The sequence below is a fragment of the Tamandua tetradactyla genome, chromosome 12, assembly GCF_023851605.1.
Source record: "Tamandua tetradactyla isolate mTamTet1 chromosome 12, mTamTet1.pri, whole genome shotgun sequence".
Lineage (NCBI taxonomy): Eukaryota > Metazoa > Chordata > Mammalia > Pilosa > Myrmecophagidae > Tamandua > Tamandua tetradactyla.
Window position 1 is genome coordinate 51901494 of NC_135338.1, and position 25658 is coordinate 51927151.

At 46.2% G+C, this 25658-nt stretch overlaps 1 protein-coding gene across 3 annotated transcripts in view; it reads right to left on the reverse strand.

Moving 5' to 3' along the window:
• The window catches only part of GPR68 (G protein-coupled receptor 68), a 35478-nt gene extending 12188 nt beyond the window's left edge, over positions 1 to 23290 (reverse strand). For 2 of the 3 annotated variants that reach the window (XR_013160428.1, XM_077123345.1), the window contains exon 1: positions 11792 to 12105. The gene's annotated coding sequence lies outside the window, so the exon portion shown is untranslated. Of the gene's footprint in view, positions 1 to 11791; positions 12106 to 23018 lie in introns of those variants that run through there. The other variant, XM_077123344.1, reaches the window with a different exon arrangement.
• Positions 23291 to 25658: the final 2368 nt, after the last annotated feature.

The following is a 25658-nucleotide window of genomic DNA, read 5'->3' on the forward strand; positions in this document are numbered from 1 at the left end:
TTCCCAGCTCAGACCATCTTAATGTTATGCCAACTTACATTCACAGCACTCAAATGTCTACAACTAATTCAGCCCTAGGTAAGTGATGTCTTTCTACCTAGATCTTCCCCTTGAGAGTTTGTTTTTGTTTTGCATGGGCAGGCACCAGGAATCAAACCCAGGTCTCCAGCATGGCAGGTGAGAACTCTGCCTGCTGAGCCACCGTGGCCCATCCCCCTTGAGAGTTTTGTGTCCCGTGGATGGCTTGCCCCACAGTGTTTGGGCCTGCTTTAACATGGTGCCCCGGCCAGCTCCCTGAGCATTTTTTTATCAGCCTGAAAAATCTGAGCACTCAGTCAAACCTCTCCAGCTCCAAGAGCTTTTTTCATGTAACAGTCAAAGTAGTTCAGGGGACACCTTGAACAAAAACCTGCATGTTCTTCCCTGGTCCCCAAGGATAAAGCATGGATGCCTGCTTTGTTGTCATGAAGGATCGTGGATCTAGGTCTTTAAGTCTCACTTGAGCTCCCCTCCCATAATGCTCAGGGAGCATTTCCCCCAAGTTTTGTCCAATGTTCAGGAAACACCTTGGCCAGCTTTTATGTGGCATCCTGGCCTCCTGGCCATGAACTCCCCACAAGCAAAGCCCCTACATGTGTCAGCCTCACATCCCCACGTTGATCATAAGCCTCATATAAGCTTCCCTCAGCAAACCTTCTTAAGCCTTCCACAATTCCCTTTAGAACAACAACAACAAAAAAACGTTGACCACAAGATGGCACTCTCAATTAGCACTTGGTCCAAAAAACTCCTGCTCCCTGCTCCCAAGCTTAATAAATTTATTACCTTCTCTGTGCTGCTGTATCCTCTATGGTTTCAACTCCTTCATAAAAAATCTTCTAAGCTTTCTGCCCCTCAACAAATCTCTTTAATGCTGAGGAGTCTTTCATAAAAAAAACTTCTAAGCCTTCTGCCCCTCTCCCTAAGGAGGCATCCTTCAGTCACTTCTCCTTCTTTAATCCCACTGACAATCCCCCTGTCAAAGCCTAAGAAATTATTGCTAATTGTTAAGTTAATGTGATGTGTTTTATGCCTAATTGTTAATTAATGTATTCAGTGTGTGTTCTATACAGGATTTGAGGTCCTGGCCTAAATTTGTCTGTTGACTATACTCCAAAAAGATAGGTAATTCAACAATTAATTAGTATTCAATGAAGTTAAATAAACCTGTTTTAATGATAGCCAGTGTATTACCAGGGTATAGTAGAAACTAATGTCTGTTTTAATCAATTAATACCTACTTATTAGCTAGTGTGTTCAGTCTAATTATTAATTGGTATGTTCCTACATTGTATTAGTCAAATGTTTGTAATTGGTTACTAATTATGGAAGTTCTTTTAAAAAGAAAACCTTTGGGCTGTATTAAAAATTTTTTAAATTTCAGTTATAAGTCTATAAAAAGGCTTTATTTCTGTAATATAATCTAACCTCACTATGACTTAAAATGAAAATGCTACTATTATAGCTAAAGTTAAAGATATATAGTTAAAAGCATTCTGCAAAAAGTAAAAATGGGATAAAATAACATATTCAATCCTTTATTTGTTCCTCTCAAAAGTATTTCTGTGTTTGTTTTTCTTTCAAAATCATAGATTTCCTATTTTTATCTATATGCATTTCAATGTATAATCTCATACCACTGGATGATAGGAGCAAATTAATAAGAAAATTTCTAATGAGCTCTATTTAAACTGCTTAAAAATAATTAGGTGTCTGGTATAAATATATAAACTGATACATCTGAAATAAAAAAAGAACTTCAAATAGCAAGATTCAAAAACTTTGGTTTTATAATTACTGTAAACAAAATGCGACATTAGAAAGAAACCATCCTTAAAATTTCTTTAAGGCAGCAGAAAACTGCCAAAGAGCTGCCTCTGGGAAAAAGCAAAGACCTTTTACCAATGGTCCTGGTCACAACTTTCAATAAAATAGATTTAATAATTGGAAATAATTTTTTAAAAAGCACAGAAACTCTCAAAATTCCATGGCCCTTACCTAAAACTTTCAACCCCCCAAATCCTGATATCTTTCTGTCTGTGCAAACAATTAAGAAGTTTTCCTAAGTTTAAACTTGAGACAAATTGAATGAGTTCAGTATATTTCCCAAAACTTAATAGTCGATATACTTTTAATGTTCTTCATAATTTTGAATATTATAAGAATAAAAGGAATTGAATGATGAATTTTGAATTGAACAAATGCAATTTTATTCTGCTTAGATATGTTTGCCTTACTAACAAATAAACTAATATTATAAGTATATTCTCAAAATTCTTCTTAAAGTAGCCTAACAGGTTGCATAAACTGAGCAATGTACCCATTAATAATAACACTTATATAAAGCATAATAAAATTAAAAATATGCTAATATTTCAAATATTCTATTTAAGAAATCAATTATGTTTAATAAAAATATAAATGGGTTTTTTATAACTTTACCTGAATTTCAAAGAATCTGGCTTTTAGTAATTTGGCCATTTCTTACCTCAGTACATGAAATAATCTAAATTTATAGCAGATTTGTTAATATCAATCAGAATATTTTTGTCAATAAATGCTGTCATAAATAGAGAAAACCTAATCTTTAAAAAGCTTATATTCTAGTTAGAATGTACTTATACCAGGGCATGGTATAAAACAGTCTTAACGAAGAAATAAAAATGCTGGAAGAATTTAAAAAGCAGAGAGAGATAAGAAATGATTTAAAATCTTCATAAAACTGACATGTGTAAAACCTGCAAATAAGAAAGTAGCATTTAAGCAAATAGGACTCTGAACTAGTTTTTAAAAACCATAACTTAATTTTGTGAATTAACACATTCCTGGCATTGTTTGGCAGTTGGAAATATTGAGAAAATGTTTGAATTTTTTTCTGAATTGGACTGAGAGATTTAAAATATACTATAAAGTAATCATTTATGTGTTCTAGGTATAAAATATATAGATGCCTGGCTATGTTCTAAACCCAAGCATAAATTTCTTCCCTTCCTCCATTATTTTATAATATCTCTGTCTCTTTTCCTTTTCATAAATATTGTTATTAGGAAAAATATGCTGGTTCAAAAGCTTTGTAAGTTTATTATCAAATTTATTTCTGATTATGTGCAGTCTGAATAAATAAAAACTATAGGTGGAATGGATACAGAAAGTAATATAGAGTTTAAAGAAATGGGTTTTATCTGGTATAATACACAGTTACATTTGTGGGCTACATTGTAGACTATAAACCCTGAATGGGTAAAGAAAGTAATAGAGAGTTGGAGGAGGTGAATTTTGTTTGTTATAATCATTTTTAATTTTAAGTTCTGAATGATTGTAGAGAGTTATAAAGAAGGAGTTTGTGAAAATGAATTCTGTCTGTCAAAGAATAATTATAGAGAGTTCTCAAGAAGGAGTTTATGAAAATGAGTTCTGTCTGTCATAATCAGTGCTAACCAAAATTTAATAGGTCTGTTTATCATGTATTTCAAAAACAGTAAAGTTTTTGTGTTAAGCTGAGTATTCATACAAGACTAAAATCAATTTTCTCTATATTCTAGTAACATGGATTGTTAGTATGCTCTTAATGTAAAATACTTTGAAAGACATTTTTTCTTAATCATCCAAGTACTGTGTCTAATAATCAGAATAATATCCTTATTAATGTTTATATTGGCATTATCCTTTATTTCATAAGATTAGTCTTCTCACTGTTAGGGAAAAATTTTACAAATAGTTTGTTGTTTTACTTTGTATAGGTAAGGTGGTAAAATCAACTATTGCATAAAAAATGATTGGGAAGTATTACAATCCTTAAAAGGGATTTTCTATCTTGTTAATGATTAAACTTAAATGAGCAAAATATTCATATATTTGGACACTGTACAGATTCCTAAAAATTTAACAATATTCTCACTGTCAATGTTATATCCTGATACTAATGTGTACAATGTTAAGCAATGGTATAGTGTTACTACTCATAGTTTTCTTTTTTAAATTTAATTTAATTTAATTTTTTTAATATCAAAAAAACACGTAACAAACGCAAACATTCCTATTTTGATCATTCTGTTCTACATACATAATCCGTAATTCACAGTATCATCACATAGTTGCATATTCATCATTTCTTGGATCATTTGCATCTATTCAGAAAAAGAAATAAAATGAAAACAGAAAAAAAAATTGATACATACCATACCTCCCCACCCCTCCCTTTCACTGACCACCAGCATTTCAAACTAAATTTATTTTAACATTTGTTCCCCCTATTATTCATTTTTATTCCATATTTCTACTGGTCTGTTGACAAGGTAGATAAAAGAGCATCAGACACAAGGTTTTCACAATCATACTGCGAAAGCTACATCACTGCTACTCATAGTTTTAACTATTCTTTAAAAAGCTACAGATCAGAGAAACAGCCAAATTATCAGTTGCAGGGTTCTGCTCTAATACATTTAGTGGAGCAGAGCAGGGAGCAGGGCCTCTGCTGTGATTTGGTAACATGAAACAGCTGTCTGGCAATTTGTTTCTAAAGAGATCTTCATTGAATGATACTTATAAAGGTTAGAGCTTATATTGTAAACTTTGTTATCTTTAAATCCTGAGGTTCTTTACTCTCTATATAGCCTAGTAATTCCCTGGCACTCTAAATGTCTGTGTGACACCTGAAATTCAATTTTAGTCTACCAGCTCTGAAAATTAGCATGAGACTACAAAACAATGGTTAAAAAAAAAAAAAAACCAAAAGACATCAAACTCTAATTAAAGATGTGATGAAACTAATCTGGTTAATACCAAGATAAATCAATATACAAGGTTAACTTTTATGTGAAATAGAAGAAAAATAGTGAATTAAACAGCCTAATTAAGCTTTATTTAACATGGAACCTAGAATAAGAAACAAAATCTTAATGTTATATGCAACTTATGTTGTGTCTTATACCTTGTATTTCAGAGTATTTAGGGCAGAAAATGAAAAAGTGTCTGCAAGGTCCCTTGAGGGACTGGGAAAAATAAAACTATTAGGAATTTCCCAGATAAGCAAACTTAACATTTTTCTTAAGAAAAAGGGGCTCCCCAATTTAATAAGCCAAGGCCTCAATTTTAAGGCTTGCTCTTATAAAACTTATTTCTGTAATAGTAAAACTAAACCTACTTAAAATTAGTACCTAAGAACCAGAAAATCTCTGCTGTTGCTCAAATGTGGTCTTTCTCTAAGCCAAACTTTGAGCTTCCCCCCAATGTGGGATATAATTTCCAGGAGTATAAGCCTGGCCCTGGCATTGCAAAACACTACTAGTTCTGGCATCATGGAACATAACTGATCCTGACACTGTGAAACATAAGCTCCAAGGATGAAACTGGCCCTGACATCATGGATGAACTGACCAAAAGGGGGATGAAAAATAGAGTTTCAAGGGCTAAGAGATTTCAAATCAAGTTGAGAGGTTATTCTAGAGGCCACTCTTATGCAAATATAACAGCAAATGGAAATTCATCTTGGAAAATTTTCTCTCAAATTTTCTTTCATTCTTCTCCACCTCTTTACAAACTATTCTGCTCCCCCTCATTGGGCCCTTAATTATCCTCCTATTCATTTTCCTCCTAGCCCCCTGCCTCTTACAATGTCTGGTTAAGTTTATTCACAGATCAACAGCAGCTATGACCAAACAGCAAAATTCTGAAAACATACTCCTGCTACAACAGAAATTTGAAAATCTACTTTTGTTGTAGCAAAGACATCCTTATCAACCTGTTCCAATAGAAGGTGCCCAGAAACCCAAGTAGTCATGCCCCACTCAGCTCAAAGCAATTTCTCCCCTTTAACCTCACCCAAACTCAGCTGGAAGTAGCCAAAGAAAGAACACAATGCCCCTGTTCCTTCTAAAAAATTGCTTCGAGCTAAGCTAAGGCAGTAACTCAAAACCAATCCCAGCTTCATTTAATTCTATTTAAAAAAAAGGCAGGAATGTCAGGTCTCAGAAAAATAATCTTTAACACGGACTCCATGAACCGGGGGTCCCTCAGCTTCTTTTGCAGAATGTTTGAGAGACACAGCAGCATGTCAGAACCCAGCAACCAACCACGTCATAAGTCAGTGAACCCCCAACCAATCAAGGGATGACACACCACCTAGGGGTCACCCTCCCCTCCCACTGTACCTTTAAAACACAGCTCCCAGAACAAAGAACCGGAGCCACTTTTTTTTTCTTTCCACTCGTTCCCCAGTGAGAGCCATTTTCAGGCTTCCACTTCTTTCTCCCTTTTGTTCTCCTACCTGCCTTCCACCATCTACTTTCTCTGTGTAGTCACCTTCAATAAACCTGTTAAACTTTGGGGAAAATAAAACAATGCAAAGTTCTTATCTTGCAGTCCTGGAGGTCAAGGATCTGATGTGGATCTCGCTAGGCTAAAATCAAGGTGTCAGGAGGGCTGTGTTCCTTCTGGAGGCCCTAGGGGAGAGTCCATTTCCTTGCCTCTCCTGACTTCTAGAGGCTGCCTGCATTCCTAGGCTCGTGGCTGCTTCCTCCGTCCTCAAAGTCAGCCACATGGATTCACTCCAACCTCTGCTTCTGCCATCAGATCTCCTTCTCAAACTCTGACTCTCCTGCCTCTTCCACCTATAAGCCCTTGTGGTTATACTGGGCTCACCCTAATAATCTGGGATAATCACCCTATTTTTAGATCAGCTGAGTAGCAACCTTAAAGCCATTATCTATCCTAATTCCTCTTTTCCATGAAAGGTACCGTAGTCACAGATTAGGTGGGGAGGAGACAATCTGCCTGCCACAACTACCAGGTGATGCTTATATAAAACCCTGTAGAGCTGCTCAAGTGTCAGCATGCACGTGAATCTCTCAAGAACCTTGTTAAAATGCAGCTTCTTTTAAAGAACAGGTCTGTAGCAGGTGTGAAATCGTACACCTCTAACAAGCTTCCAGGTGCAGGAGCTGAGGCCCACCTTTACCTCTTTTTAGGTCCATGGTGATTAAAACAATGCTGCACAAGTATTTAGCACTTAATAAATATTTGATAACTGAAAGAAAGACGTGTGGTGGGGGAAAGAGAGAAACTGAGAAGGAGACAGAAGGAGGAGGAGGAGGGCGGAAGAAAGAAGGAAGAAATGAAAAAACAGAAACATCATATTTGGACATTACTGTCACACCCTAACCACCAACACCCCAACACACCCCCTGGACAAAGACCTATATGGGGAGAGAAGAGAAAGCAGTGAACCCAAAGTCATATGGACCAACCTATAGAGCAATCAGAGATATAAGTGAGGGGAAGTTGTGATAAAGCCTCTGGGTGGGGGTGGGCTTTGACCTGGGCCCTGAGAGTGGAGGGTGCTGGCGGGCAGAGGCTGGTCCGAAGGGAGCCAGGCAGCTCCTACCCCATACACCTTTGCTGCCAACACGTGGCCTAGCCACTTCCTGGTCTCTGCTCCTCCTTCCGAGACACACCTCGCCTATCGTCACCACACGCCCACCTCCTCCCCACTCTTCACAGCTGTAGTTCTCAGGTGAGCTGCAGGACACCTGCACTGGTACTTCTGGGGTGCGTGTGAAAAGCAGATTCCCAGGACCTGCTCTGGACCCAGTGAAGCAGAATCGCCTGGGGATGAGGCCTGCAAATCTATAGTTTTAGCAATGTCCCTGGGTTTTTCTGCTACATACCCAAGTTGGAGAACCACTGAGAGAAGGCCCAGCTCTTCAGGCAGCCCCCCTGGCACTCCTGGGGCAAGCATCTCCCCCCACCCACTCCCACCACCTTAACCTGACTATTCCTTGGGTACTTTTAATCCTAACCTGGCCAAGGATTCGGAAAGGTGAGGCCCAAATGGTTGGTCTTCAAGGAGCCGGGAACAGGGCTCTGCACACAGCAGGTGGCCTGAGTTCTGAATGACGGGTTGGGTGCTGAGCAAGGGGGAGGAGGGTGGGTGCTTTGTGCCCGAAAGCTGCCACTATGCACTGGGCACCGTGCAGGGAACTTCCCGTGGATTGCCTTGTCAGCATCTCACAGCAGCCCTCCAAGGTATTATCCCCACTTTCCCACTGAAGAACAGACTCAGAGCTGCCAAAGAACAAGAGTCATGCAGCTGGCAGGTGACAGAGCTGGAATTCAAATCAAGGTCTGAGTTCAGTGCATTTAGTCATTAGAATTGTAATGCCTGGGAATTTGTATGATTGTCACAGCCGCTAGACACTGCATTGAGGGAGAACCTGGGCTTGTTTTGCCCTCTGCTGGAGGGGGCAGTGCATGAGCACACACACAGACAAGACAGGTCAAACATTTGAATGACTAAATGAATCTAGGCCCCATTTCTCCCTGCAGCCTGCCTGAAAGGCCAGCTTGGCTTTGAGTGACATTAGGAGCTAATGAACCTGGGGAGGATATGGAAGGAGGCAACAGAAAGGGGGTTGGTTTTGACTCTGAGGATGTGGGTGGGTGGCTGGGTGCGGCCATACAGCACCACGGAAGCCTTCTGCAGAGAGAGTGACATCCAGCCAGGAGGGTCTGCAGTCTGTCTGCCGAAGTCATCCTTCCTGCTGGGTGTCCTTTCTGTCCTGGGCCCTGCAGCACACATCCGGGCCTGGTAGTTGCCATGGCAATGCCTGGGTCTGCCGCCCCCACTCTCCTGCCTCCCCACCTAGAGTGCCGCAACCCATCATTTATTAACCTAATAATGCAGAACAACAGTCACTCCACACACCCAGGCAGGAGTCCTCTTGAAAAACAAACAGACCTTGGCAGGGAATTGGGAGTGGCTGAGATGCTCATTGCACTTAACCAGGGCCACCTGCTAAAACTGATTTTCCTGCATCCTAATTATTCTCTCCCTGCTTCCTCCCTCTTGTTTTAAAGGCATGGGGTTGAGAGAGCTGGGGACTGGAGCCCCAGAGGTTCCAGGGAAGCGGATGCCATAGGATGCCTCCACCCTCCACCCTAAATCAGACCTAGAGAGACTGATTATGACAGACTCTGATAAAGCACTAGTCATTGGATATTTGTCTCTCTGCCCATGCTCTCCTGAGAGAAACCCTACATCCTTTGCAAAAGTGGAATTAATTCATCACCATGGCACCCAGAAATAAAAAAAAGAAAAAAAGAAAGAAAAAGGGAAGACTGTCAAGTTGCAGTAGATTTGAGATGGTTGCACATCCTTTGACACTCTTCCCAGGAAGAGGTGGGGTCTAAGTATGCTCCCCTTGAGTCTGGTAGATTCCGTGACTGCTTGACCAGTAGAACAAAGTGGAGGTAACACTATGCCAGTTTCTGAGCCCAGGCCTGAAGAGACTGGAAGTTCCCACTTCCTCTTTCTTGGGATGGTCATCCTTAAAACCTAGGTGCTATGCTGAAAGGGAGCCCAAGCAAAATCCCAGAGCGACCCACACACAATCAGAGGAACCAGGGCTCTGCCCAGCCGCCGGAGCCGAGCTCCCAGCTCACAATCAGGATCCACCTGCCTTGCCATACAAGTGTGTTGTCCCGCCACAGCTGGGCCACCTCAGATTATGCTAAACCATGCCCACCAAGGCCAGCCCAAACTGCAGATTTTGTCAGCAAACTAATGGACTGTTATTATTTTAAGCTGCTACCTTTCCACCTGGTTTGTCTACAGCAATACAGAACTGGAACAAAGGTATTATTTTCCCTTCAAATCGCTTAATAGTCTACCAGGTGCTGGGTTCATTCAAATGGTTATTTGATTTTAATTTTTATGACAACTCTAAAAAGTGAGTCTATCACTCCAGGTTCACCAGAGAAACAGAACTAATAGGAGATTATATATATTTGTGATAATATATTTAATATATAACAATATATGTTATACATTATTAAATATATTACATATGAAATATTTAGTTTAAGAAATTAACTGCTGCAATACTGTGGGAGCTAGCAAGTCTGAAGTCCATAAGGCAGGCTGGCAAGCTGGAAAGTCAGTCAAGACTTGTATGCTGTAATCTTGAGGCAGAACTGTTTTTTTTTCTGGGAAACCGGTTTTCTTTTTAAGGCCTTCAAACTGACTGCATGAGTCCCCTACCCAGCCCCACACACTATCAAGGGTGAACTCTTTAAGTTAACTGACTGTGAATATTAACCGCATCTATGAAATACTTACACAGCAACAACTAGATTAGTGTTTGATTAGGTAACTGTGTATTAAAGCTTAGCCAAATTCACACAAAATTAACCACCACAATGGGTGGTTCCATTTTCCCCATGAAATACTAAGACTCAGAACCGTGGAGTATCTTATTTGAGGCCAGCCAGCCTGAAAAGATTAAAGAGGGACGTCAATATCAAAACTCGTGATCACCACCACCACCACCCTCCTCCTTGGAGCTGCTGATACCTAGTGCTAGCTCCTCCCAGAACCCTCCACCAGCCAGCCCCTCTGCAAGGCCTGGCCCTGAAAACCAACCAACCTCTGGGTGCCCCCACGCTTTGCAGTTGCTGCCTTGAACCTGTTTTTACTGCCTATCGGGGGAGTCTTCTCTCCCTCTGGGGTGCTCTGGACTCAGAACCAGGCAATGAAACAGTAAGAAGGAGACTACTCAGAGCTAACTTCTCGGGAGCCTTGTAGGGCTTCCAAGGTAAGAGCTTCCCTTGCAGGATCTCATAACCACCCGAGGAAGTAAGCTCTAACATTATCCCCATTTCACAAAAGGAGCCACTGAGGCTAAAAAAGAGCATAAGTGATTTGCCCAATCTAATAAGCAGAAGATCATGACCTGGACCCAGGCCACCTGGCTCTCTGCGGCCATACTCTAGTCTAAACATTCACCTGGCTTCAGCCCTGCCTGGTTCTACTGTGAAGTTAAGGAACACTATTTGTTTTATTCATTCATTCATCTCTATCATCCATCCATCCATCCATCCATCCATCCATCCATCCATCCATCCATCCATCCATCCATCCATCCATCCATCTATCTATTTTGAGCTTGTCTGTGTGTGGGGAAGAGGGAGTGAAGGAGAGCAGAATCTGGTATCATCTCACATTCGTACACTTTCAAACCATCCTCATATCCCTTTTGTCCTCACAACCCCTCCGTGAGTAGCCTGCCAATCGCCGGCCAGCTTTCCCCTTCCGGGCCAATGGGGTGGGGGCTGGGGGTCGCTGTGGGGACCTCAGGATTCCCACGAGTGCGGAAGGCGAGGAGAGACCGCGCAGATGTGGGGGGAGGAAATGGGTTGAAAGCCTGGCTCAGGCGTTTGTAATTTGGGGTTTCTCTGTGCCAACGAGGTTTGGGAAATGAAGGGTTAGTTAGATGTCTTGCTTTTTTTTTGGTAAGTAATTACCGGGTGGTCATACAACCAGCTGAGGGGGTGGCTGCTAAAACGGGGTGACGGCCATAACACCCCACCCTGGTGAGAGGCGCTCCCGGACAAACACCGCACGGTCCTCAGCGCTCCGCGCCTGCCTAGCCCGGCCCGCTCCTACCGCCTCTGACACGCCCCCGTGCCTGACCGCACAGCACACCCAGGCGTGCTTGCCCCAGCCGGCGCACGCGCACGCAGGCGAACCCGCACAGGCTCGTCCAGCCTCGCACACGCGCGCTCACACTCGAGGGCTGCGTGTCCTCACCCGCGTTGGCGCTCGCGGAGCAGCCGTACCGAGCCACAGAAGCTCGGAGATGAGCGCTCCCGACGCGCGGAGGGAGGCCCAAACTGGTTGTCAGGGTTCCACCCCGGCGAGCTTGGGTCCCCCCAACCTTGGCGAAAGAAAGGGGCCTGCTTCCGGAGGGCCACGTACCTGCTAGGCGAGGGTCCGGGTCGCCGGCGCACAGCAAGCGGGCTGGGCTTTGTGACCTCGGGCTACTCGCGCTGGCGGCTGGAGGCCGTGGCCTGGAGACGCTGACCGGTACCTTTCTCGGCCGAACCCCACTCCTCCTTGGGGTCCCGCTGTGCTCCAGCCCCTCTTCCATCAGACACACCCAGGCCTGCTCACCCTCACCCTTCCTTTTACCCCGACCATAGGCCGCAGGTTCAGCTCCTTCCAGGAAGGCCTGCGGTGAGCACGCCGACCCGCAGACCTGTTCGAGTTAACACCCTAACCCCACCATCTTTTCCCCAGGACTGGCTCCTGCAGCGCCGCGGGGGCTCAGAGGGGGCCTGGCTGCAAAAGGACAAGGACCCTTCTGCAGCCTACATCCAATCCTGGCTGCCAGCAGCCTCCCACCAGAACTCCCAGGTGAGAAGCTGGAAGAAGGGCCATGGAGGAGACCTTGTGTAATGTTCACCACCCTGTCCCCCAGTGAGGGCACATTAGTAGCCATTCAGTAAATGCAGTGGGTGCTGCTGCTCTCGGCCTCTCTCCACCTCTGAAGCTCTGGGCCAGCCTAGCTTGGGTTGCCGTTAGGTTTGTTGCTTTCTGGATCCCTGCCCTGGAACTCCCCGGAGCCTGTGTGCACATCTGAGGCTGGCCAGGGATGGCAAAGAGGACCTCCAACTTGTTTTGTTGAGAATTCAGAGAGGATTTATGCCCGCTGCTCCACACAAAGAACAACATTAGTAGTAGCTCACATTTATTGAATGCTTACTGTGTGCTGAGCACTGTTCCAGGCTCTTAAATGCATCAACTCAGTTGATGATCACAAGGGCCCTATGAGTAGATACTATTATTATCCCCTTATTACACATGGAGACCAAGGCACAGAGAAGTAAGTTGCCCATCATCACAAAGCTAATCAGTAGATGCACAGGATTCAAATCTAGACATTTGCACCCAGAACACTCGTGGCCATTTGCATCCCCTACCAAACCATAGCTGTTCCCTCCACACTTTCTGCTCTTTCACTTCCTGCTGCCCTCTCCTGTAACCCATGTCCTGCATGCAAGCCCCAGTTTTAAGATCTAAAAGTCACCCCCCACTGGGGTCAGTGGCACACAGCTGACTGCATGGCCCTGGGCTCTGGCTCCAAGCAGGGTGCCCCCATCCCTGTCTGTGAAATGAGTATCTGGCTCTGGTCATTGTGGCAATCTATAGAACCTGTGCATTGCTTTGTCAGGAAAGACTGCTGGGGCTTAGGGATGGAGGGCGCTTGGGATGCAAGCGTGGGAGATAAAGAGAGAGACTGATCTTCTCCCCTTCTGCTGTCCCTTCTGCTATCCACCCTTTGTGACCTGGCCTCTAGGTAAAGTCTCTGGAAGGAAATGGACCGTGGGTGAGAGAATAGAAGGTGCCCTTTGACAGAGACTGACAGAGGGCGCAGGAGCAGGCCGGGTACTTTGCTTTTCCTGCTGGGCACATGCCCGGCAACCTCCCAGCAGGTCCATCTCAGCGGCCGGATCTCATTTTTAAATTCTTCCTTCTCGCAAAATCTTTCCAAATTGAGTTTTCTGGATTAACTAGTCAGGCCAGAAAAATGCACACCTGCTTTTTAAAAATTGCCAAACTCAATGTAGTGTTAAGAGTCTGCTTCCAAAATCAGAGTGTCTCAGTTTGAATCCCAGCTCTGTAACTTAGCAGGGTGATCTTGGACAAGTCCCTTAACCTCTATGGGTCCATCTCCTCATCTGTGAAATGGGACATTGCTTTAAAAGGGGGTTGAGATGACTACATGAATTAAAGCAAATAAAGCCCTTGGCACAAAGCCCAGCATATATTAGAGTCCAATAAATGTTAGCTCTCATTATTATCATTGTTTACTCCAAATATTCTCTTACATGTAGCTGTTTTCTTTTGAATGCTTACTGTATAGGTTACGGCTTATGAGTTATCTCTTTTCATCAAATGGTTTTACTCTCTCCATTGCTCAGATCAGGAAACTGAGGTTCAGATGGCTAAGTGAGTTGCCTAAATAAGGTCACACACTCCTAAGTGACTGAGCCAAGACTTTTCTGATTCTGAAGCTGCTCCTTCCAACAATTATGTTGTACCCCACCCTTTCCCTCAAGGAAAGAAGCCCCATCTTCAGTTGCCAGACCCAGGATTCTGTCAAGAATAGCTGCAGGAAAAAGTCTCTTCCAAAGTGAACCTGGAATTATGTCCCCGCCAGGACCACCACTTTTGCACAGTTCTAGGAGCAGCGTGAATGCCATGTGTAAACTCAGGTTGTAGGTCCTGGAGTTGGTGCAGTGCACAGCCTGTGCAGCAGTCCTTGGGGGCTCCGTCTCCCTGTCTTTCTTTTTCTGTTCCATAGTCTCTATTACAGATGTTCCAACAGATGTAGGACTTTTCACGGTCCTACATATTAGAATTAAGTATTCTTAATATTAAAACAAGTTCCCTTTTCATTAATTTTTCCTTTTCAGAGACAGAATAGTGTGCCTCCTCTTCCAGTTACTGCAAGATCTGGAATTGGCCTGTGGAGTACAGGTTTGGCACCCTGGTTCTGCCTTTTCCTTGGAAAAGGCTTGGTTTGGAGAAGCAAAGAGATTCATTGTACTGCCTGCAAAGTTGTCTTTTGGCTGCATTCTGCTGTGGTTCCTGGTGTCAAGATGTCTCATCCTTGGCAGCAGCAGCAGAATTTGTTGTTTTGTCAACGAAGCTTGGTGTGGGCCTTATAAACAACAGACAGCTCACTAGGTTGAAAGGAAGCATGCATTGTTTTCCAGAACTTTCCTGGGCCTAGAGAATACTAAATTATGGCTCATGCTCATGAAATACTTCACTAATAACCATCTTTCTCACCCACAGAAATCATCTCCCATGTTGGTCTGGGTGCTAGAGACATGGTCAGTAATTCTTGAAGCCCAGTACTAATGATTGTATCCAGTTCTCCTTTTCCAGTCTCTCATTTGGTTTTTGTCTTGGCAGAGTCGGATTTCCATTTTGTCTGAAGGCAGTCTTCCCACTGAGCCTGAGAACAGCTTACTCACTTCATTTTCCCAGCACCAAGCCCAGGGTGCACCTAAAAAAAGTGGCAGCCTAAGGAGCAGATGAAAGAGGTCTTTGCCCCAGGTTGGAGTGGGCTGCATATTTTGTTTGCCCTTCCAGAGCTTCTTCACCCTTCTCCAGTCTACTTTGTGGGTCAGTCACGGGGTTTTGGCCAATAGGAAGCACTAACTGGAGATCAGAGGGTGTGGAGGAGAGTGGGGTTGGAGGGAGTATTTATTCCCCCTGCCAGAGTCACTTCAGGTTGGCTGCCTCCTTTCTCTGAAAGCCCCTCCCCCTGCGGGGAGTACCTCTCCTGCTCTGCTCTCTTCAGGTTCCAGTAACTGCTTCCTCCCCTCACCCCTACAGGCCACCAGACAGTAACAGTAATGGCTCCCCAGGGTGCTGCACCATCCGTAGTTTTTTAACCTTACCCACACCTTTGAAAATAGTTCCTGTGTTCAACTCCTCAGTTACCCTGCTTCAGTGAGCCATCACATATCCTGCTGAGACCCTGATTGATACAGATAAATCAGATATGTCTTCACTGCCAACTCACACTAATGGAAGGATGTGTGTGTACTTAAGAATGTGCACAGATTCTCTACTTCGAAAGTATTGCTTTTCCAGTTCATTCTTCCAATTAGTACAGCTGGCCAGCCTCACAGGAAATCTCTTTTTATCCCCCAAATGACAGAATGAGTCCCCACTTCCTCCCTCAGCTCTAGTGCCAGCTCATCTAGCTCTGCTCAGCCTCAGGCCTCCTCCCGTGGATCCCCTTGCCCTGCCGTCCCATCACCCTGAGCTTCCTAGGACAGAGCCCCTAGCTACCCATCCCAGTGGACTTTTTTTTTTTCTGAGAAATACTCACCATGGTGGAGTCAGACACCTACCAGGATAGTTTCAAGAAACAAGAGGTTGGTTTTTCTGAGAATTATCTTTTCTGGGATCAACCACACTCTGGCAGGCTCAGGGGGCTGAGCTGATTAATCAGATGACCTGGTTTACTCCACAAAGTCGTTTCCGTTCCAACTCAGATAATCCACGTACTCTTAGACATACTGTGACTAATGGGAATGCCCCAAGGCAGGAAGCTCTAAGGCCTATGTCCAGGTCAGCACCAAGTCCAGGTGAAGCAAGAGTACACCCAACTGGAGGACTGGGGAAACCATGTCACATCCCTGGCTGGACTGAGGACTCCTGAAGGAGGCCTTCAGGATGGGCTTGCTCAGGCTGAGGCTGTTTGGGATAAGGAACAATGCAGGGGACTTTAGATTCTGAAGACCTGAGTTTGAATCCCCAAATCTGTTACTTTCTTTTCAAGTTATGCAGCCTCCTGAGCATAATGAAGATTGGGGAAAGAATCAGATATAAAGTTATCCTTGAGAAATCTGGTTGTCATAGAAACTAGCAGCCTGGTCTGGCAGGTAGAAAGACAGCAGATTTTTCTGGGAAGGCAGAAAAGTGGGCTTTGCTGATTGGACTGGGACTGTTCAACTGCACCTTGACCAGCCTTGCCTCTTCTGCTTAGAATGGATCAAATCCTGGCTCCTTCACTTACTGGCTGTGTGACCTTGGCCAAGTTACATGACCTCTCTGTTCTTTATCTGTAAAATGGGGATAATACTCCTCACTGGGTTGTTAAGAGTATTAAAGCAGTTAAATGTAAAAATCTTAGAACTATGCCTGCTAGGGTTCTCTAGAGAAATAGAATCAGCAGGAGATGTCCATAGATACAAAATTTATAAAAGTGTCTCACATAACCGTGGGAATGTAGAATCCAAGGTCTGTAGGGCAGGCCACAAGCTGGGAACTCTCAGAAAAGGCTCACTGGCTGAAGCAGGAAGAGTGACCCTCTCTTCTGAATCCTCCTTAAAAGCCTTCTGGTGATTAGATGAAGCATCACGCATTGCAGAAGACACTCCCCTTAGCTGATTATAAATGCAATCATCTGTGGATGCAGCCAACTTGATCATGATTTAAGTCCATGAAATGTCCTCATAGCAACAGACAGGCCAGCGCTTGCCTGACCAGACAACAGGGCACCACCACCTGGCCAGGTTGACACATGAACCTGACCATGACAGTGTGCAATAAATATAGGCTATCTTCTTCACTGAGGACCTGCTGGAAGTTCTGTGTGTTCCTTTCTGGCTCAGATGTGCAGGCTTCTTTGTGCTAGCAAGCTTGCTAGATGGAGAGAGAGGTAATTGTTTTGCTGTATAAGACTGGTACTCTATAGTACTCATATTCCTCTGGTGTGTGGATGTTGCGGAGGACAACTATAAATGTCAGCAGTCCTTGGTACCTTGGGACTTTTCCAGACTTAACTTCCCAGAGCCCCTAAAGAGAACTTTTGGGACCTCCCTCCCTGGATAATGGCCTAGGTGCCTAAAATTGTGTGTGTGTGTGTGATGGTGAGAAAGGGCTGAAATGGGAAATGAGTCGTGAGGACTTTGGTAACCTAGATTGGGTCCTGTCCAAGAAAATCTTGGTAGAAATTCTGCCTCTGAGTTGGGTGTTGACCCTTCTTTGGCCTGCTCCCAGGCTGCTGGCTGGCATCTTGGGGGGTAGTATTGGTGCCAGAGAGGCAGTGCATCCTAGAGGTCAGGCAGGGCCACTCTAGAGCCAGATTTTGCCCAGGCTCAAATCCCAGCTCTACCACTTGTCAAGTTCTTGACCCTCTCAGTCTCTCACTCATAAATGAGAATGATAACAATGGCATCTTCTTCACAGAGTGTTGTATAAAGTGCTTGGAACACTTCCAGGCCGAGGGCAAGTGCTCAATAAGCTGCTCTTAAGATATAACAGCCAGTGTCCTGTAGTTCAATCAGAAGAGACCTAGACTACCAGGTAGGCAGAAAAATAGTCCCCCAAGATAACCAGGTCTGTATCCCCAGAATCTGTAAATATGTTGCCTTACATGTCAAAAGGGAGTTTGCAGGTGTGATTAAGGATTTTGAAATAGGAAGATAATCCTGATTATCCAGGTGGACCCAATGTAATCACAAGGGTGAAAGAGGGAGGCAAGAAGTGGTTTCAGAGTGAGACAGCGTGGAAAAGACTCAGCTGGCCATTGCTAGTTTTGAGGAGGGAAGGGGGCCATGAGCCAAGGAATGCAGGCAGCCTCTAGAAGGTGAAAAAGGCAAGGAAACGGATTCTCCCCTAGAGCTTCCGCTAAGGAACACAGCCCTGCTGACACCTTGATTTTAGCCCAGTGGGGACCCATTTTGGATTTCTAGCCTCCAGCACTGTAAGAGAATAAATCTATGTCGTTTTAAGCCACTAAGTTTGTGGTAGTTTTTATAACAGCCACAGGAAGCTAATTGGGCTACCAAGAACTGGCACAGCTGCATCCTGGTAGGATCAAGTATTTATTGCACACTTGTGGTGTCATCCATGGCCCTTGCTTGCTAGAGGTGTGGGAAACACACCAGTCCATGGACTAGAATGTCCCCTGGGCATAGGCACTGCCAGGGATGGAATATCCAGGGACAGGTGAGCTCAGGGTGGGCTCCGTTGGGTGGAAAAAGCCTCCTGGAGAAGCCGGACCCTCAGCAGGACCATGAGGCATGGAGGCTGTGGGGTGTGGTCAGAAGGAGAGTACAGAAAAGCAACACTGGAAGGGTGCCAGCTGGATCAATGTCAAGGAGGTTCGTACAGTTATTCACTCATTATTTATTCAACAACTGTTCTCCAAGCCCAACGGGGGCGGGGGGGTGGTACCTAGGATAGTGAGGAGAGCAGGATGGACCTGGTGACTGCTTATGAGATTTAAACTCTAGAGTGGAAGACAAATTCACCATTACAGTAAGACGCAACAAGTGTTACAAGAGAAATACAGCTTGTTAAGGAAGCACATCAGGGTGGGCTTCTTGGAGGACGTGACCCTTCACTTGATACAAAGGATGAGCTGGGGGGTTGTTTTGTATCACTCTGGGCTCTGGGGTTGTTCTGCATGCAGGCGCTGCCGACTGATGGGAGTTTAGTGATTTTTCTATTATTCTCTGTCCAATTCTTTCTTAATCCATTTTATACACCGCAGTGCCCTTAGCAGCATTCTAGCTCTTACTGATCTTTCTTTGTAAACTTGAGACCCAGCCTCAAACGTGTTCTGCAGGCAATAGGTGCTAAAGTTTAATGACACTGCTTGGTTTAAGAACACAAACAGGATGCATGGGGGGTTCAGTGGTAGAATGCTTGTCTTTCATGCGGGAGACCTGGGCTTGATTTCTAGACCACACACACACACACACACACACACACACACACACACACACAAGCAGTGTTCTTATTTGTTCAGCAACCTTCCTTTTGTGGCAGGGGACACTAATTTTCCATTTCCGGGAGTGGAATATAATTTCCTTCTAAACTTAAATTTATTTAAGTGCCATAGAACCAAAGGTGGGGTTTTTCCTCTTGCCTTGGAGTTGACCACTAGAGTCCACTTGAGGATAAAGAGGCAATTTAGTCCTCTTCAGAGATGGGGCTTGACCCCTCTCTTCAGGACTCCCACCAAGGCCAGCCACTGCCACATCACAATCCCCCCCACCCCACCCCCAGCAACAACACATTCAGTCTTGGGATGGGAATCGGAGGGTGTAATGGTAAGTTCATGTGCCCGCTTGGCTAGCGATGGTATCCAGTTTGAACAAGCACGCGCTGGCCTGATTGTTACTGTGAGGGTATTTTGGGAATTTAAATGATCAATAAGTTGATTGCAAATATGGCTGATGACATCTACAATCAACAGAGGAGACTCCCTTCAGCAATGAGAGACGTCTCATCCAATCAGTTGAAGGCCTAAGAGACAGAACTTATGATTTCAGCAGGCGGAAAGAAGAATTTCTATCTCTGTTTCAGCCAGCCAGCTTCTCCAGGGAAATTCATCGAAAACCTTCATTGGAGTCCCCAGCTTGCAGCCTGCTCTCCAGAATTCAGACTTACCCATACCCACAGCTGTGTGAGCCAATTCCTATAATAAATCTCATAATATTTACGTTATAGATATATCTTGTCGGTTCTGTTTCCCTGGAGAACCCTGACTAATACAGAAGAACAGAGTGAGAAGCTAAAAGGTTTTCCAAGAGAATCTCTCATATAGATGTGGCCGTGGGGAGGTACTGCAAGGAGTAGAGACCAGTTGTTTCCATGCTGGGTGGACATATGCTTTAGTAGGGGACATGCTAATCTATCCACGGTGTCTGTGGTAGTTAGATTCAGTTGTCAACTTGGCCAGGTGAAGGCACCTAGTTCTGTTGCTGTGGACATGAGCCAATGGTACGTGAACCTCATCTGTTGCTGATTACATCTGCAGTCGGCTAGGAGGCGTGCCTGCTGCAATGAAGGACGTTTGACTTAATTGGCTGGTGCTTAAATGAGAGAGCACAACGTAGCACAGCCCAAGCAGCTCAGCATACCTCATCTCAGTACTCGCAGCTAAGCTCAGGCCTTTGGAGATGCAGAAAGGAATCACCCTGGGGAAAGTTGTTGGAACCCAGAGGCCTGGAGAGAAGGCCAGCAGAGATCACCCTGTGCCTTCCTATGTAAGAAAGAACCTGAGTGAAAGTTAGCTGCCTTTCCCCTGAAGAACTAATGAAATAAATCCCCTTTTATTGAAAGCCAATCCGTCTCTGGTGTGTTGTATTCCGGCAGCTAACAAACTAGAACAGTGCCTTTTTGGGCAAGGAGTAAAGGTGGGAGACAGCCAGGTGGATAGTGGGTGACCCACATGCCCCCCACTTGTTATGCATGTGATGTAGCTAGGTGGAGAGGGAGGGAAGGAGCTGAACGTGAGCTCCCAGGAGGGCTGGCTGCCAGCCAGGGGTTCCAGCAGCACTAAACTGACGATTGTCTGTTGGGGCCAAAAGCTGTGGGAGTAGGAGCGATGGTGCCAGACTCAAGGTCCTGTCTCAGCCAGCAGGACACAGCTAGCAGGGAGGCCCTGGGGGCTCTCTGGGAGCTTTTTGCTCTGTGCTCCTTGAGGAGTTTGATTAGGGCTGCCACACAGAAGGCTTTGGGACCAGAGAGCTGGGACAAGCAAAGCCATTGGAGCAGGCTAGGCTGCCTGAAAGACGCAGATCCCTTTCCCTCCTGCTCCCAGGGCACGAGGGAGCCAGGCCTTAGAGGTGGAGGGGCAGGAGGAGAGGGCTCTGGTCCCTGGCTGTTCTCTTCAGAATGTAGGTAACTAGCCCCTCCTTTTCTTATGCTGGGCCAATTTGAGGCCATTTGAGCTAGATCGTTCTTGACAGACCTGAAAAGGGATGGACTCTGCCCTAGAATCGGTCCAGGGACAGTAAGGGGCATCTAAAAATAGTGACAAGTGTGTTGCAAGTTTCTACTCCCTGAATAGGAGATTTCCTAAGTAAAATACTCAAAGGAAAACGTGATGTACATAATAGAAATGAAACTTGAATGGCTGAGGCTTTTGAAACACAAGCAATTCTAGTACATCAACAACAGCTATGATGGGGGAGGATGGGGCGGGGAGGGGGCATGCTGCTGCGGGAGTCCAAAGTGCAAAAACACCTGATCTGGAGGAGGGGCAATCAGGGTAGCTACCCTCGAATTGGTAATCTCTAAACTGAAACCTGCAAGGAGGTTTCCTGGGAATCCTCTCAGTGACTGGTGTGTATGGTGCTGTGTATACAGAAGGAGCCCTTTGCGTGTTGACTGGCTAGGGATTTCTTATCAGTCCATGAGTGTATTGCTGGGGGTGAGGTGCCCCCTTCGTTTGACTCTGATCGTTTGGGGCAGGGAGAAGAAGGAGGGCAGTCCGCCTTCCAGTTACTCTTTTGAATTGTAGTCAATCTCCCCAACTAGAGTGTGAATTTTGAGGGTGGGGCCCAGCAGAGGGCCTGGCTTGTTGAACGAATGAATGAATGAAGAGTAGATGAAGGAATGAATTGAGACAATTAAATGAGCTAATGCTTGAGAAGTACCTGACAGTGGCAGGCACTCAGTAGATATTAATTTGCCCCTCTCCCCCCTCCCTTGTCTGGGAGGAGGGCAGACTGGTACTGCCCCCAACTTTCCTGGATGCCACTGAGCCTAAGAAAGGTTCCACTCTGGGACTGGGTCCCAGGCTCCCCCTCCAGGGAGGGACTTAGGGGTGGTTACCTAGGTCAGAGCTTGCCTGCGGTGCTGGACTTCTGAGCTCTCCTCCACTTCCAGGAACCCTGGGCAAGGGAGCCCCCTCCAGCCTAGTGTTCCTCCCACAAATCACTCTCATGACACACCCTATAGTTGGCGGGTCCCTAGACCGGAAGAGCTGATCAATTTGGCTCTTAGAATGACAGGGGTTTACCTCCCAGACGCTCTCTGCTCCACCTCCCTCAGAGGCCTTCCCCCACCACCCCCAGACTGGATTTTGAATTTCCCGCCCCAGGCGTTGTCGAGCAACCGGCCTTGCTGAAGGTCGGTGGTCCTCGGCGGGGTCGGCAGCCCCCTCTCCACCGCCTGCCCCGGGCGCCACGAGGCCCGCCGTCCCAGCCCAAGCCCGGAGCCGCCGCGGCGCACTCACCGCTGGGGTCCCCGTGCAGGAATTCGGTTTGCGGCTCCCTGTCCCGCCGCGAATTTCACCGCGCGCCCCGCCGAGGCTCGGCGCACACCCCCGGCCGCGGGAAGGACGCGTGCACGGCGCGGGGGCGGGCGCCGCGCTGCGCGCCTCGGGTTCCTGCCCGCCGCGCGGGGTACGGGGGCCTGAGGTGCCCGGCGGGGGGCTGCGGCGGCCACGGCCTTTCTGCGCGGCGGGAGCAGGTGCAGGAGGCGGGAGACCGGGCGCTCGGCCGCGCGCGGGGCTGCGAGGTTTCCGGCAGACGCGGGCAGAGAGCAGGCCCGCAGCGCAGCGACAGGCCTCCCGGATGGCCCGGGGAGGGGGCAGCTTTCAGCACGGTGCGTTAGGGCGCTCGTTCTTCATGGGGCTCTATAAGGGGCCAGAGATTTCCGTCCCCGTGGGCAGGGCTGGCTTAATCCCCCTGCCGCGGTTAGTAGGGGTCTGTTTGGGGGAGGGCGATGCGAGCAGGCGGCTGATCTTCCCTTTGCCAGCACGCAGGCTGCCGTGGGACCCTGTGAACTTAACCTCAGTGGGCTGGCCGAAAGGCCGGAGCCTTGAAAGGGAATGCCCTTTCAAAGCCCCGCCGGGCCCCCCACCCCAGGCACATACCTGCCTTTGGCCATCTTCAGATTAGGGGCTCTGCTAGGTGGAGACAGTTGCCCCACTTTACAGATGGAGTAAGGCCACTGAGGGCTCTCGGAGGGCAGAAATGAGTGGGTAACAACCAAGAAACCGGAGCTGACACCTCACACATCTGCAAATGTCATCCTCTGTCTGCTGGTCAGCTCTGTAAAGCTATCAGGGCCCAGGCTCCTCTAAGAATGTTCCTCCTCCTCCTTTGACCACTTCTCGTAGTTCTTCGTCTCTTCCTCTTCAGCCTAAAAGGTTGTGCTTAGAGGTTCTGCTGGAGACAGCCCATACTGGCTCTCAGAACAGACTTAAATTTCCAGGAACTTTGCAAGCAGTGATTAAACACAGCCGTCATTAAAAATTAAATCATGTAAATGTACAATGAAGTAAATTATGTTAAAAATAAAGGTAACAAATGCTCAAAACTCACCACTTCATGAATATTTTACTATCGCCCATGTTCATGAGGTTACACCTACTGTTCTGAAAGATGGTAACATAACAGAATAGGGTCGTATTTTGCACCTCTTCCCACTGTGTGTAGTGACAGGAAGCTAAAATCAAATGGTGAGGGTATTTACACCACAGAAATCAGCAAAGGCCACAAGTCAAGGCTTCTTTGCCTACAGTCTCTAGACTTAGTTAATAGAGCAGACTGAACTTAAAAGAGAGTGTCCTGGGTGAATATTATGGTATGTGACTTACATCTCAACTTAAAAGGAAATGTCTCTAGTCATTACATTGCAAATAGCACACAAAAAAATTGAGGAAATACTTGCCCAGCATTCAAAAACTACCACCTATAGCAAAAGTGCATGAAGCTCCGATGTACATCTTTGACTTCTTATTTCACTTTCATTTGAGTGCAGTTCCAACTGCACTCAACTGTCAGTTGCAACCATAAGTTGGCTATGAAAATACAAGTTGGGCAAAAATCAATGAAAGCTTTCTGTGAGAATCAATTGGCTGCATGGATTTTACAACAAAAATATTATATATTTTATTATTTCTCGTAAATTGTGTGCTACATATCTTTACATATTCATTAAATATATAAATATGTGGGCATAAATTATATATATATGTATTACCGATACACATATATCCACCTTGCAGAGCCAGTTGCACCCCAAGGGTTGTCCAGTGCTCTCATTTTCTCACTTTAATGTTCTCCCCAGGGTGAGTCCCTTTTGTCCCACAGTTGAGCCCAAATCTCTCTCCTGCTAGATTGTATCTCTATGCTGTGGCATGAATCCCCGGTAGCCACTGGGTATCCAGAGGCACCCAGACACCAGTGTGGAGAGGGGGAGGGGCATGTTCTGGGATGCACCCATCGCCACAGGACCTAGTGGTACTGCCAGGGGGTACAAGCGCTTGGGATCGGCTGTGGAGTGCAGTCTCAGAAGTGAGACCAGCTGGATGGAGTGGTAGCGCATGGGGGATAAGCAAGGGGGTGTCAAACCGCCTCTGGATGTGATGGGTTGGAGGTGCTGAGATGGGGAGTACAAAGGGGCCCAGCTTTGCTGGGGGAGTATGGTGAGTGGCATGTTGGGCATTTCAAGATCCAGGTTTGTTTGGGAATCCAACTAGAAATTCAGATCTGGAGGCTTAAAGGAGAGGTTGGGTGAGTTGTTACTGTGAAGCCACCTGCAAATATATCATAATTAGAGTTGTGGGTCTGTCTGAACTTGCCTAGGGCGAGAGGGGAGAATGAGGAGAGGACTTGGGTGTGCCTGGAGGTGAGCCACGCAGGGAGGGTTGAGTCTGCAAAGAGGTGGGGTGGGGTGGGGTGGAGGCCCAGGAGGGGGATGTTTCAAAAAGGAAGGAATCGTCAGCTAGGATGAATGATCAAGGGGACAACGAGGGCTAAGTCCCTTTGGATTTAGTGACTCACAGGACCAAGAGCCAGCTGGAACGGACTGCAGAGTAAGCAAGCGGTGAGGCTGATGGGTTAGACTGCATCTAAGGAGGGAGACCAGGTGGTAGGCTCTTCAGGGCCGAGGGCTGGAGGTTGTACTGAGATGGGGACAGTCCCAAAGAAGAGAGGCCAGATGCCAGGCACTATTTTGGGTCCAGGATATTGACCTATAAGATGTGGGGAATGAGGAGAGAAGGTTCAAGCCTGATCACCATGATAGATGATGACACTGGATGAACCCGGGAGCTGAGAGCACAAGGGAAGATGAGCTGTTGAGGAACCTGCAGCCCAGGCGGGCAGGTCCGCTGGGTGATGGTTACATCAGACCTGGAATTAAGGAGTGAGGTCGGGGGTGAACGTTTGGGAGTGGCCAGCACGGGGGAGGCAGCTGCCTGTAAGGAGAGAGGATGGGGTCAGCTATGAAAGGGTGTGTAGAGGGAAGAGAAGGGATCAGCGGTGGAACCCAGGGCCTAGCACACAGGAGGCTCTCAATGAACGTTTATGGAATGAATGAGCAAAGGGCCAGCAAATGTGAGCACAGAAGAGCTATCCTAGAAGAGAGAATCACGAAGTAGTGACTGAGAATTTCAAGGAGTGATAGGCCAGGTGCCAAATCCTGCAAAGGCCATGCAGGATGGACACTACATGGTGCAAGGTGGTGGCCGCTTTATTTGGCTGGAAGCATTGTGGCTGAGCAGTTT